General features: G+C 37.1%; 1 non-coding gene across 1 annotated transcript; it reads right to left on the reverse strand.

Moving 5' to 3' along the window:
• Positions 1–14273: 14273 nt before the first annotated feature.
• LOC127098751 (small nucleolar RNA R71) lies at positions 14274–14380 on the reverse strand. The gene has a single exon (XR_007793451.1). It is a non-coding gene; the product is annotated as a small nucleolar RNA R71 (small nucleolar RNA).
• Between the last annotated feature and the right edge of the window lie 418 nt (positions 14381–14798).

A 14798-nucleotide genomic window follows, 5' to 3' on the forward strand; every position in this document is an offset into this window, starting at 1 on the left:
CAAAACACATATCATATTTTCACACAAGTCTCATCTCACTCCTGTCATACCCCAAAATTTGCTCTCCCCTTTTTACGTTTCATCTAACCTATGACTTAAGATTCATATATACCCATTCATGCCTCATTCATGTGCATCCTTCATTCATGATTAACACTTTCTAACAAGCATCATAAATTCAAGGTTTTTGGCTATTGAAAATCAGGGTTTTTGGCCTAAAGATTATGGTTTTCCTCATCATGTGGGTTGAAACCCTAATTTCTAGATTCTTTGGGACCTGGATTCTTGAAGTCTATATCATGACATGCATCTGTGCATCCTAATCCTAATTCTTGACTTTGCTTCTATAAGATCTTGTGTTTGACCTTTTGTGTATCTGACTTGACTTTTAAACCCTAGGGGTGTGCCCATGGTTGGAGATGTTGTTTGTGGAGCCTTATGCTTTGTTTGAAACCCTAATCAAGGATAGTAAGTGCTTGAGTTACATGTTGATTGATTCTTGCATCTTGATGTGCATTCCACACCAAAACCCTAGATCTTGATTTGGAAGGCTTGTGAATCATGTGGTTTGTTTTGAGGTAGTAGAAACCATGGTTTTGGTTCTTGGCATTGTTACACTACCTATGTTCACTTCTCACTAGGCTTGAGGTTCTTGGTTCATGTATGGCTATGAACTTTGACCTAGCTAACTCTAGTTCATGATATTATATGCTTGATCCAGAGTATGCTTTCTTTCACATTTCAGTCTCATTCAATTCATTGACTTCATGTTCTTAGGGTTCATTTGATTCAAGTCTCATTTGAGTCATACTTCATCCATTTGGTCCAAGTTTTCACCATATTCTCACCATTGTTTCCATTGTGTGTAAAGGTTCCATTTAAAGCCAGTTGATTCAAGATTCATTGTTTGTTCGGTCAAGGAATTTCATGATTATAGGACTTTAATATCATTCATCTCATTCAAAGTTTGTTCTAGAATTCACTCAAGGCATTTGTTTCAAGATTGATTTCATTTGAATCCATGTTTTTTTCATGTGTTTCATCAAGTACATTTGACTAAAAGACAAATTTCATCCATATAAGTTCAATTTCCATTACACATTCATCACAAATATCCAAAACATTGAAAAAATTACAAAAAAAATGAAAGTTTGACCACATGTGGACTTTGGTCAATAGTTGACTTTTTGGTCAACTTTGATCAAAGTCAACCCACTCCCAAAAAATTCCTAAAAATCCTAAAATTCCCATCCTAATCCTAATCTCCAAATCTTTTCTTGTTTACCTTTGATTTGCCTTTTGTACATGTAACTTCAAAATCCCATTGTCCTTGATGTCTTGACCCAAATCTTACTTGACCATGTCATTCTTCATGCACATATGACCTACAAAGGGTTCCAAAGTAATGCATAGTGTGAGGGTTACATACGAGTCAGAACATGGTATGTCATGCTGCAAAATTTATAAGCCATGCATGTTGTAGACCTCTAAATCATTCCACAAGACCATGATCAAAGGATGATTGTAGTTAGCAAGTATATTCAAATAATGCTTAAACTAAACAAAGTCAGAATAAGTGCTAGAGTCCTTGAAACATTGAGCAGCTACCAGCCAAGCTGCTACACCTAAGTCATAAGGTACATGAGCAGCCAACAAGCACTACTAAATTCATCAGCAAACCAGAACATATGCCATGATTACCTGCTGTAGAATCCACAGTGGCCTGCAAACAAATGTGAGTAACCAAAAGCCAAACAACAACATCAAGACACCATGATAACTCACAACCATTCAACAATCAGCAAGACGGGATAATAAACTCAAGTTCAAACTAAACACATTTCAAACCATCAAGCAAACATTCAATCACGAGTTCACAAGACCCACCAACTAATTTTCAAACTAACATTTAACCAACATAACTTCACCAAATAGATCATAACAAGTTCAACTTCTAATCACTGACAGTTACTCCATATGCATAACAAGTAGCTCGTCTTTTTAACATCTCATGTGACTAACAAACATAAACTAAAAATTGTTAATATTGCATAATATACTTTTGAATTTAACAAAAAATTTAACATGTCATAATTGGTAGATTCATTCAACTCAAACTTTCACTAACCAATAACTAACAATTTTTGACACATAGCTTACAATGCAATTCACATCATATAACTGTAGCGGGAAATTCATGATCATCAAGCTATTGACAAGCTAGAAATCAAATAATAAGATTCGCCAGCGCACTTTTATTGTTTCCAATGGAAAAGGGAAAAAGTACGAACAAAACCCAAAAAGTAAGAAGTTTTCAAATAAAAACTAATAAAAGTCAGAGATCACAAATAAGGGGGTTGGTTACACAGAGGGAAGGTGTTAGCACCCAAAGTGTCCTAGGTACTCCTAGGGAGCCCTTTTTGTGTGCATATGTATTTTGTACAAAGTGATGTTTACAAACAAATAGAATGGGGAGGTGAGAAAAGAATTCATTAATTATATTTTTGTGTTTGACAAGACCTTCGGTCTTGTGCCTACGTACCAACATAAAAATGAGGGATCAAAACCTCGTAGTACGTGATATAAATTTCAAAATGAGTGTGTTGATTTTAACAAAATTAAATTTGAAAGGCACAAAGGCCTAAAATGATTTGAATGAGTTAGTTCTTTTTGGCTTTTTGAAAGTGTAAGTCAAATATAGTTAAGTTTATTTACAAGTTTGATTTAAGGAAAGAAGTTTGAAAATGCAATGGCATAAGGCCAAAGTTTCTATCTTTTTGCAAAATGGTCATAGTTTAAAACAAAAGTAGTTCACACAAAGAAGATTTTTAAAATGGAGGGAGAGATTTTGAAATTAAAGAAATGGGGAGAAGATGAAGAGACTATCCTATATACAAAAATTAAAAGTTTAGAGTTGAAAAGATCTGACTAAATGGGTAGCAATCCAATAGACAAGTATGTCAATAAAAACCCAGAATTCCCTTGGACTTTTTAGAATCAAACAACACACAAATGCACAATTATATTATCTTGAAGAGCAAGGCATCAAATAAAGATAGCCTCATCCAAGCTTATCCACTTCATGATCTTCTTCAAAATAGCCCATGCAACAGATGAATTCCACAAGTCACAGGTTCAACATGACAGCTTCACAATGATCAAATTGCAGATGAATCTTAGAGAGATCTTCAAAGATATATCAGATGAATATTCAAATTGCAAGCAATTGGTTCTTCAACAAGTTGGCATTGGCCAAGTCCATTAGCTTAGGAAGGTTGCCTAGATTCTAAGTCCATTTGTCCAAGATCAAACCAACAGTCCACACAAAAGTCTTTTAGTGTTTTTGTTATTATTATGTACATTCATGGTCAAAGACCATACAAACAAGCAAAGTATACACAAACAAAATATATCGCATAAGATGGTCCAAATGAACAAAGTGAAAATTGCATTAACATAAACAATTAGAATGATATGAACAATGGCAAATGAAATAGAGTTCTAAAAGTAAATTGCATTAAAGTAAAAGCTTGAAATTAAAAGTTAATAGTTAGTAAGTTAGAAGTTAGTTTTGTTTTACTTTTCATTTCAAGACATTCTTTGGAGAACACTCAACCCACTTATCACAAGCATGGATCTTTGAACCAAAACATCTTCCAAAGGAAGGAAAGAAGGCTAAGTTTCCACACAATACCATGAAAGAGGGGAGACTTACAATCTCACTAACTAGAATGCTTATGCCTTTTATGTCATAAATTTAGCGCTATGTTAAGCAATCGTAATTCGACTTATGTAGAAGTCATAACTATTTGAGGTCGGGCAATAAACTTTTGGAGTTAATGCATGTTAGAGACATAATATTATGAATTATACTCATGAAACATACCACACACAAAAAATATGCAAAAGGTGTGGCCTAATCTCATCCATACTCATGTTAATCTTTCAATCAACTAGCATTATTCATTGAGATGTCATAAGCCAAATGGAAATGAATGAATGAAGAAGAGGAAGTAGATGAAATGGGAAGGGGATGAATGAGATCACAAATTGGTCAAAGGAGGACTTTTACCAAATTAATATCATTCATTCATTTTGGGAGACGGAATGTATATCCCATCAACCCCCTAAATCCAATGATATTAACTTGACAAAGTCAAATCAACCTTGACCAAGGCCCAACAATCAATAAGCAAACTCAAACAAGTCAATACAAATGGTCAACAAAATTAAATTGACATTTATTCAATTAAAAATAATAAAATAGTGCATTTAAATCAAATATGTTTTGTCCAATTCCTAAAATCTCATCAAAACACCAAAGAAATGACCATGGGATTTATCATAGGTCAAACAAGGTCAAAGGACCTTGGAGAAAAAAATTCATAATTTTTGGACATTTAAAAATATTTTTAATCAATTAAAAACAAATGAAAAATCAATTAATTCATGAAAAATATTAATAATGATCCAAAAAAATAACTTTAATTCAGAATGTGAAAGAGAATAATATTTTTTTTTTTGGTGAAAGTCCCATATTTTTTGGATCAATATTGAATTTAATATGAATTATTGAAGAAAATGCAATTAAAAAAAAAATTCAGAAAATCTAAATTACGTGGACCATCAGATCTCCCTCATTAATTGAGGTGGCAAATCAGATGGTCCAAAGCGCGCTATCCACCATGGACCTTAGTCAGCGCGTGGCAAATGTGGTAATCAACACCAACGCTCAGGATTAAAACGTGAGGGACGGATCATGTGGTTCAGATGCCAGCCAACTCATCGTCGGAGCCAAAGCTCCGGTCATCTTCTCCGGTGGACCTCACCGGACTGGTCCACCATGAACCATCACCATAATGAAAAATAAGGACATGATCTTAAAGAAGAAATGGCACTGAGCTCGAATATGACCTCCATTCACTCCAATTCCAAATATATTGAGAGATATGTGGAATTGAAATTTGAGGTACATGAATTGAGTTGTTTCGATTTGGCCTCAAAGCAACTCAATCTTCTTGCCTACATTGGTAGGACTTCAGACAACCAAAGAATCAATAGAATTGAGCAAGAATTTAAGAGAATTGAAGAGTTTAAAATTTCTGGAAAATACCTTCAATGAAGGTCTGGATTCGATGGATCTTGATCTTGCTTGTGCTTGGACTCACTCCACTTCCTTGCAGGAGAAGGATTGAATGGTTAAAAAGTAATGGATTCCTAGAGAATTGAATTCCAAAATAGTGGATATTCAAGCTCAAATTCAAGAGAATTTTTCAGGCTTATCCTTTGAGAAGTGAGGGTTTTCAATGGGGGATCAAAGCTGGCACTAATGTGTGTCCTATTTTGAGCAATTGAAGCTCTATTTATAGCTGAAATGGTTGATAATCGCACACTCACTTTCACTTTCCAAATTTGGCAAATGGTGATGCAATGGTGCATGGGCGCGCATAGGCCTATGAAATGATTGCTTGAGGTCCAAAATTGCATATCAGATGGTTTGAAGTAAGCTTGGATTGCAAGGTAAATGTACATTGATGTTTGAAGCTTGATCCTTGCCAAGTGATGTCACCCTGTTTAAGCCATGCACAGCCTATGCATCTCATGTCCAAAATGAATGAATTTGTGCTCTTTGGAAAGGTGAGATCAAGAGGAACAACTTTCATGTTCAACACTTTTTCATTTGGAGCTTGGAACTTGGAGAAATTTGAGGTGGAAGTTTGGAAATTTTTGACATATCAAATTTTTTCTAAGTGTCAAGCCATATGTCTCAATATTCCACCTTGCTTAACTTTTTATAGAAGCTTCAAATGAGAAAAGTGTATTTATCAAAGTTGTATCTATCTCAAAGACCTTCAAAATGGTCACCAATTTCATGTCATTTGGATTTGAAATGATAGAGTTATGCATTTTTGAAGTTTGAAAAAATCACTTGATCAATGGTATATGTCAAAAGTGACCTATAATGTAGCCTCATATCACATGCTCAAAAAAGTTGAATTATCTCCCACTCCGAACATAAAAGTTGAAGTAGACACATTTAATTTGATTGTGCAACTTGTAAATCTTTCATATCATAAAAATTGAGCAAGTTATGGCCTTGGGAAGTTGACTTTCAAATTATGGTTTAGACAAAATGACCTATAATGTTTCAACATAGAAAATGATTGTCCAAGAAAAACTAGCTCTAGGTCTCAACATGAAAGTTGTTTGGAATGTCATTTAGAGTAAGTTTTCTCTTGGAATCATTTCTATATGGTGAAAATTGTAGGAGATAGGGTCTAGGGAGACCCAGTTTTGATCAGATGAATTCATCTGGCCAACCACCATCAACCAACTTGCTAATTTCCAATTCTCTTGACTTCCTTGGCTCATGGTAGATCATATATGCATAAGATGATGAATTTTGAAGTGTCCCTTGAGAAATTTGATCAATTGGTGAGATAGCTTGTTGGAGAAGTTACTCAAGATACCCAGTCAAACTAGGGTTTCCAAGTCAAATCACCCTCAAACTCTTGAAGAAAACTTGATCAATATAACATGTAGAGAACATTGGGACTCATATATGATGTTCATAACCATTCTTAAATCAATTCTTGGTTATGCTCTTTGTTCTTGTGGGTCTCAAACCCTAGATGTGTACCTAAGGAATCAATGAGATCATGCCTTACCTACAAAAGAGTTAGGTAAATACAAAGACATATTTTTGGTATTTTGGTTAGTAAAATGATAAAATACAAGTATGATATGATCACAAAGTGCTTGGTGATCTCTCCCAAAACAACCCCAATGAAAAAGGGGGTAAGGAGGATGTCAAGGTATGATCCCAATGCTAATGCTTATGATGGAATTGCATGAGGGATATTAGGATCAAAATTGGGGTCTTACAGCTGCCCCTATTTAAGGACATTCTAATTGAGGAGGCGAAGGTTAAAATCTTCATGTCGACTCAGTAGAATGGGCTTAAATAACAATATAGAGAAACATATTTTGGTCCCTAAGAGACCTTATGATGCAAATGATATGAATGTAAAAGTTAATGCTTTGTGGGGAAATATTGCCACAAAGAAAAAAGAAATCAGAGAGACTGAAAGTCCGCAGGAGTATAATGCATTCTGTAAGGAAAACTCACTGGGGAGACAGAGACTCTGAGGGGATAGAAAGGGCTTATTCGTAGGTCAGACTATGACTCAAAACTACTGGGGGACTCGAGGAAATCCATACAAACATGGAATGACTCAGCCGGGGAAACAGACACGTCTGCAGGGGATACGAATAAGTCAGGATAAAACTGAGGTACTCGAATCATGCAGGGGAACAACGATTTCACTAAGGAAATGCGCACTCAACTTAAATGGGGAGAAAATAAAATTTCAACACAGGAGGAGCAGAAATCTATTATCTACTACCTGTTATTGGGTAAGGAGATAATAAAGATCTGACAGAGAGAACATCCGTCATCAATTAAGATGAACATATCAAGGATGACTCACTGAGGAAAGGCCAAGAGGGAGTATTCATTACCGGTTACTGGGTAAGAATAGCCTTGATGGGGAAAAAACTGCAGAAAATAGGATTTACAACTACCAATTACTGGGTAGAAGACCAAGGGTGAGAGCATCCGTCATTGGTTAGGATGAACATATCAAGGATAAACTCGACAGGGAAGAAAGTCCGTCATCGGTTAGGATGAACATATCAAGGATAGACTTGCCTGGAAATGCCAATGAGGATATCCGTCATCGGTTAGGATAAACATATCAAGGATATACCAACTGAACAAAAAATGAGGAATTACATCTATCGAAAACTGGATAGAAAACCGTCGGAGAGAAAATCCGTCACCGGTTAGGATGAACATATCAAGGATTATCTCTGCGAGGGGACAAAGTAGGATTTACAACTACCGGTTACTGGGTAGAAGACTAATCAAAGAGAAAATTTGTCACCGGTTAAGATGAACACGTCAAGGATAGACTCTGAAAAGGGGACCAAAAATAGGGATTACATCTATCAGTTACTGGATAGAATACCAAAGGAGAGAAAATCCGTCACTGGTTAAAGTGAACATATCAAGGATAGACTCTGCACAGGGGAAAAGTAGGATTTACAACTACCGGTTACTAGGTAGAAAACCACAAGAGAAGGAAACCCATCATCAGTTAGGATGAACATATCAAGGATTAACTCTCTGAGGAACAAAATAGGGATTACAAATACCTTTTTACTGGGTAGAATACCAACAATGAGAATATCTGTCACTGGTTAAAGTGAACATATCAAGGATAGACTCCTGCGGGGAAGGAAAGGTATCCGTCACCGGTTAAGATGAACATATCAAGGATATACTTTCTGGGGAATAGATCCACTGGGGACTCTACTAAAAAAGGGTACTTTTTGCCAGGTTTTGGGCAAGAAGTAACAAACTGCAAACTAAGAAGAATATTACCAGTTACTGGGTAATAGACTCTTAGGGGACAAAAATATCGATCTAGGTAAGAGCTAGAAAGAAAACGGTCAATCAAGACTCAACCCAATGAGGACATAACTCAAGGGGAGTAATTCCATCCAGAAAATCTTCTAGAGAGGAAACTAAAATAACAACCATCCACGAGGAAACAAACTCAGTGGGGAAACGGAGAAAGGTTAAAGTCTTTTTGTTTACGGGGCTGACACTCTACAATTGAAAGAGGACAAACATCAGATTCAATATGGGGATAAAGTACCGCCATAACAGAGAATGAGAATCTCAAGCAAATCAAATATGAAGATGTAGGATATGCAAATTATGGATTTATATGAATGTATATGTATATGTATATATGATGATTATGCTGACAAAACGATCGCAAAGGATACAGAGGTGCCACAAAGAAAATTGAACCACCGGTACAATCCTCGGTCAATCCACAAAATATGGAGACAACAACCGGAGAACAAAGAGATCAACATCCCAAAGAGGTCAACCCTAGATGAGGATGGAGGAGATCTATTGAGGATAGAACACCCAATATATGGGGAATTTTAGGTCAACACCATAAAAATGGGAGACAACCCTACAGATAAATCATCAACAAAAGCTGCTCAGAAAACTAGGAGGAAACTCTGACTGGGAGCAAAGATAAATGGCGATTGGTGGGGACACCAGAGCGACCTACTGGGGAAGATCAAACATCTTCAAAGATCCACCTACTGAGGAAACACGAACTCCGCTGGGGAAGGCCGAAACTCTGTTGGGGACAAGGACACGCCACAGGGCATCTGAATCAACCAACTCAGCTATGGACAAGGAAAAGAAGCTCCACTGGGGGTCAAACACTCCGTCGAGGAACTGAATCAACACTAATGTCTAGGGATACCCAAAGAGTTAACTGCTTGGGGGACCATAGATGCTTCACACTTACGGACTTTCTTTTTACTGAAATGCTGTTGATATTCCTTTTACTTGCTTTGGAAAAATTCTTGCTTTTATATTTTAAAGAAAACTTGATTTTTTGATTTAAAAATTTAATTTCAAAATGATCATAATAAAATTTAAAACTATTGGCTGAAGTAAATAAGAGTAGAAACAATTGGATAAAAGCTCAACTTTATTTAATAGAATGGTAGTCTATAAATGACAAGACTCCATAGATTTTACAAAGTTGAAAATGGTAATTTACATGGAAAAGGGTTACATTGAATACAAATGATCCTTAATCCCTCTACCAAATCTTGATATCCACTATGCTTTTGACCGCTGCTGGAGATGAACTAATGTCAACCCTTGTGCTCAAACAGGTCTTCAAAACACTGAAGATCAGCAGAATGCAGTTACTTGCCATAATCCCTAATTTTTGCATAAGTTTTCCCAAGTTGGGGTACTTAACTTATCGGGAAATTCTTTCTGTTTTATGTCTCTAATTTTTGCCTGGATCGCCCTTTCGGGTTTTCAATCCACCGAGACGCTCATTTTTTGCCTAAGCCTCCCTTTTAGGTTTTCAACTTAGCGAGCTGTTCTTTTATTTTTTTAGGCGAAGTATTTCTTGACTGCATTTGCGTTCACAAGACGAGTGAACTCTTCACCATCCATAGCTGTAAGAATCAATGCATCGCCTGAAAAGACTCTCTTAACAACATATGGGCCTTTATAATTGGGAGTCCATTTTCCTCTAGAATCTGGCTTGAACGACAAAATCTTCTTGAGCACAAGGTCACCTTCTCCGAACACTCAAGGTTTGACCTTCTTATCAAAACCTTTCTTCATCCTTTGCTGATATAACTGACCATGACACATGGCAGTTAATCTCTTCTCTTCAATCAAATTCAACTGGTCAAACCTAGTCTGACACCATTCAACTTCAGTCAACTTGGCTTCCATGAGCACACACAACGAAGGAATCTCAACCTCTACGGGGAGCACTGCTTCCATACCATACACGAGAGAGAAAGGGGTTTCCCCTGTTGAAGTGCGGATGAATGTACGATACCCATGCAAAGCAAGTGGGAGCATCTCATGCCAATCCTTATATGTGACAACCATCTTCTGGATAATCTTCTTGATGTTCTTATTCGCAGCTTCGACAACCCCATTCATCTTAGGTCTGTAGGGAGAAGAATTATGACGTGCAATCTTGAAGTCTTTGCAAAGAGCTTCCACCATATTATTATTCAAGTTCGATCCATTATCAATAATGATCTTACTTGGCACACCATAACGGTATATGATCTGATTCTTGATAAACCTCACAACAACTTGCTTGGTTACATTTGCATACGATGCTGCTTCAACTCATTTTGTGAAGTAACCAATTTCCACTAAAATGAAACGATGTCCATTAGAAGCTTTGGGCTCAATCATCCCAATCATATCAATTCCCCACATGGAGAAGGGCCATGGGGAAGAGATGAGATTCAAAAGTGTCGGAGGAACATGAATCTTATCAGTATAAATTTGACACTCGTGACATTTCTTCACAAATTTGCAACAGTTAGATTCCATTGTCAGCCAATAGTAACCTGCTCGCAGCATCTTCTTCGCCATTGCATGTCCATTGGAATGAGTACCAAAGGAACCTTCATGCACTTCAGTCATCGACAAGTCTGCTTCATGTCTATCCACGCATATGAGCAAAACCATGTCGAAGTTTCTCTTGTACAGTATATCACCATTCAAGTAGAAATTACCGGCTAATCTTCTTAAAGTCTTCTTATCTTTCATAGATGCCCCAGACGGGTAAACTTGACTTTGGAGGAAACATTTGATGTCGTAATACCACAGCTTCTCGTCTTTGATCTCTTCAACAGCAAACACATGAGCTGGCCTATCAAGGCGCATCATAGATAAATTGGGAACTTCATTCCAATACTTTCCCACAATCATTGATGCCAACGTTGCAAGAGCATCTGCCATCCGGTTCTCATCTTGAGGAATATGATGAAACTCAACCTTTATAAAGGAAGTTGAAATCCTCCTCGCATAATCTCTATATGGTATTAGACCGGGTTGATTCGTCTCCCATTCTCCTTTGATCTGATTCACAACCAAAGTTGAATCACCGAAGGCATCCAAACACTTGATTTTGAGATTCATGGCCTCTTCAAGCCCCATAATGCAAACTTCATATTCTGCCATGTTATTTGTACATTTGAAAGTTAACCTAGCTGTAAATGGTAGATGCGTGTCTTGAGGAGTAATAATCACTGCCCTAATGCCATTTCCATATTGATTAACAGCTCCATCAAATACCATGCCCCAACGGGAACCAGGTTCTGGCCCTTCTTCAAGCAATGGTTCATAACAATCTTTCATTTTCAAGTACAATATCTCTTCATCTGGAAAATTATACTGTACTGACTGATAATCTTCATTTGGTTGGTGAGTCAAATGGTCAGCCAAGATACTACCTTTGATCTCTTTCTGAGATTGATATTCAATATCATACTCTAATAAAACATATGCCAACAGGCAATTCTCCCAGTTAGAGCAGGCTTCTCAAATATATACTTGATTGGATTGATAACACTGAAATTTACCGTATTTTTGACTCCGATTTCACATGCATTCTAGTTGTTTTATTATCATTTTGTTGTGTTATTGCTATGTTTTCCTTTGTTTTCAGGTTTTGACTTTAATCGGAGCCCCGATCGAGAAAAGGAGTGAAAAAGAGCTAAAAACCCTAAAATTCAGCATTTTGTACTTGTGGCCTACCCCATGGCTGGCGCCATAGACCCTGCCATGACGTGCCCAAGCTCAACTTCCCTCAACTTCCACGTTCCCCACTACTTCTAGTAAGGCGCCTCATTTTGTGCTTGTGGCGGGCGCCATGGCCTTGTGGCGGGCGCCACAAGAGGAAAGTTTTTCCCTCCCATTTTCATGTTGAAGGGCATCCTTGTCATTTCCATCTTTTTACTTGCTTATAAATAGAAACTCGAAATCACTTTTACAATCATCCAAACTTAGAGCAGAGGCAAACTCAGAGCAACTTTGTTTCACTTAGGCATATATTCAGTATTATAAAGTGGTAATCGCTTCGCATTGGAGTGTTACCACAATTGTGTAATCAAGTCTGTGATAGAGTCTGTAATCAAGTTTGGAGCACTTTGGAAGGAAGTTAATCCTGCCGCCATTTTCATTTCCGCTTTGCAATTTATTGAACCCTCCGATTGGAGCAGGTTTTTATTACTCGTCTTTATCTTATTTATTTTCCCGCACTCGCTTTACTTTTATTTATTTTCCCGCACTCGCTTTACTTTTATTTATTTCCTCGCACTCGCTTTAAATTATTTATTTCCTCGCACTCGCTTTAAATTATTTATTTCCTCGCACTCGCTTTACTTTTATTTATTTCCTCGCACTCGCTTTAAATTATTTATTTGTCGCACTCTCACTACTTTTATTTACTTTCCGCACTCGCACTACTTTTATTTATTTTAATACACTTTTACTTTACCATGTCTAGCTAAATTTATAAGGTTAGAATGTAAGGATCATAATTGAACCGATATTCCGTATAATTGTTCGTAGAAACACTTAAGGGCTATTTTACCCTTCAACTTAAGTTTTCCCGCACTTCAATTCCGTTGGGTAAGATCGAAAGCCGTCCAACGTCTATCTAAACTTAATTGTTTTTAACTATTTCAAAAACAGCGAAAGCGCTTTGTTTAGTTCATTATGAGTTTTTAACTTAAGAAGAAAAGAGATTTTAAAACTATTTTCGGACGCGTTTATAAGTTTAGAGTCTGGTTCGTGAGAACCTCTTTTGGTTAAGAAATCCAGGTTATAATACTTTTCAACTTAGTCAAGATACTATATTTCTTAAAAATAGGTTTACTACTCTAACGCAATGCGCACCTTTTTATAAGTGACAATAAGAGGGTTAGATTAGGGAGTACAACTCGGTTCTGAATACACGAAAGTGACAGTTCCTGTTAAATTAGTTCTTTTCAAAGTAGGAAACACTGCCCATAAGTAGCTCTATTAGCAAGTACTTGGATTATTAATTGATTATGTGAATTACATTCGACCCTGTCTTTATTAATTAATCTTTACTAAACACTTTACTTTTCATTGCACACTCCAAAAACACCTATTTTGATTGCCTTTGATAAACACCATAACAATAGATAACGATAGATTGACACTTGGTCTCTGTGGATTCGACAATCTTTTATATTACTCTGACGCGTTCGTATACTTGCGAAAAGCACCGCATCAAGTTTTTGGCGCCGTTGCTGGGGACCAATTTCATCAAATTTCATTTTCCTGTTGTTATATCGTTTAGACTTAGGCTATTTCCTGCCAGTCAATGCGAAGAACTCGCAGCACCGAAAGTTTAAGCTTAGTATACCCTCTGGCGGAACCTGAACGTTACGCTCGCGCACGTTTATTCTTTCATAGAATTAAGAGAGCTATGGCCGAAGATCAAAACCAAAGACCTCTTAAAGATTTCGCTCAACCATCTAATGAAGAACCTAGTTCTAGTATAGTAAACCCAACCATCCCAGCTAATAATTTTGAACTTAAACCATCCTTGTTGCAACTAGTGCAACAGAGACAATTCACAGGTCTCGCTACTGAGAACCCAAACCAACATTTAAAAATATTTCTTCAATTAGCAGACACTTTTAAAACCAATGGAGCTTCTCCTGAGGCAATACGTTTAAGATTATTTCCTTTTTCCCTCAGAGATAAAGCCCTATCATGGTTAGATTCCCTTCCACCCAATTCCATTACGACTTGGGATAACCTTAGAAGAGTTTTTCTTGCTAGATATTTTCCCCCGAGTAAGACCGCCGTTCTTCGAAACCATATAACTAGATTTACTCAAAACCAAGGAGAATCGTTGTTCGAAGCTTGGGAGAGATATAAAGAGTTGTTACGAGCATTCCCACATCATGGTTTAGAAAATTGGTTAATCATTCAAACTTTCTATAATGGACTTCATTACAACACAAAGATGACCATCGACGCTGCCGCAGGCGGTGCTCTGATGAACAAACCTTATCCTGAAGCTAGTGCCCTCGTTGAAGATATGGCTCAAAACCATCAATCATGGGAAGTCGAACGAGCGACAGTTGAGAAGAAGGAAGCCCAAGGAGGAGTGCATGAACTAAGCTCTATAGACATGATGCAAGCTAAAATGGACGCATTAGCCCTCAAAGTCGAGCATATGTGCATAAACCCGAATACTGTAGCCGCAGTTTCGTCGGATTGTGAGATATGTGGAACCAAAGGACACCAATCTGCAAAATGCAGTCTATTAAACGAAACCCACTCTGAGCAAGTGAACTACACCCAAGGGAACCCATATTCGAATACC

This window comes from Lathyrus oleraceus, chromosome 6 (genome assembly GCF_024323335.1).
Source record: "Lathyrus oleraceus cultivar Zhongwan6 chromosome 6, CAAS_Psat_ZW6_1.0, whole genome shotgun sequence".
Lineage (NCBI taxonomy): Eukaryota > Viridiplantae > Streptophyta > Magnoliopsida > Fabales > Fabaceae > Lathyrus > Lathyrus oleraceus.